Source organism: Marmota monax, unplaced genomic scaffold (genome assembly GCF_021218885.2).
Source record: "Marmota monax isolate L192 unplaced genomic scaffold, Marmota_monax_Labrador192_F-V1.1 WCK01_AAM20220418_F8-fsc00164, whole genome shotgun sequence".
Classification (NCBI taxonomy): Eukaryota; Metazoa; Chordata; class Mammalia; order Rodentia; family Sciuridae; genus Marmota; species Marmota monax.
The window spans coordinates 2,867,258-2,868,115 of NW_026693313.1; positions in this window are offsets into that span (position 1 = coordinate 2,867,258).

An 858-nucleotide genomic window follows, 5' to 3' on the forward strand; every position below is an offset into this window, starting at 1 on the left:
GCCCGCAGTGTCCCCTGCTCCGCACCGGGGGCGGGGGCGATGTCCTCCAAGGCGGTCTCCCTGGGAGGGTCACTCGCCTTCCCCAAGGTGATGATCGCTGACTTTAATCCTTACTTTGTCTATTGAAAGAATGCTCGACCCTAACTCTAGGGGGCAGTGAGGGGTCGCAGATTAGCCAGGAGCCGGTCCCACCCCAGGCGAGACCGGAGCTCGGTGTTCTGACACCGCGTCCCGTGATTTGGCCCGCGCTAACACCCCGCGATTCTAAAGAGCAGGCTTCAGTCTCTCCTCTGTACTTTTCTGAGAAATTTCCTGTGGTCGTCCCTTTGATGCGAGGGACAGGATTTACTCCTTCCCTCCGATTTGTTTGGTCGGCCTACAGCCGAGCGAGGATGCCTGGCAAGATGACTGCGTCAGCGCTGGGACCCAGTGAGGACCGCCGAGGCCCACGCCGGGCCAGCCGCGTGGGCTCCGGGGCACCCCAGCGCTGCTGCGGAGCGTGGACCGCTGGCAGACAGGCCTGGTCCTCACAGCCTAGGAGGCGGGGAGCCAAACGGGGACGGATGGGTACATGGCTCTTGAGAGGACAGGTCTTGTGGTCAGTAGGAAACCTTTTCAGCCGCTCGGAGACTCATGACATCATCTTTCCGAATGAAGCAGCCTGTCTGCCGTTTTTTGGTTTTGTTTTTTCCGGATCACTTTAGGGCGTGGGTTTCTTGAGGATGGGGACGCGGATCTATATTCATTTTTACATTCTCTGGCTCCCAGTTTATTACTTGGCCATGCATAGTAAATGTATGTCTGATGAATGACTACATGAATGCATTAAGATTATCATTATGATTATTTTACCAATTA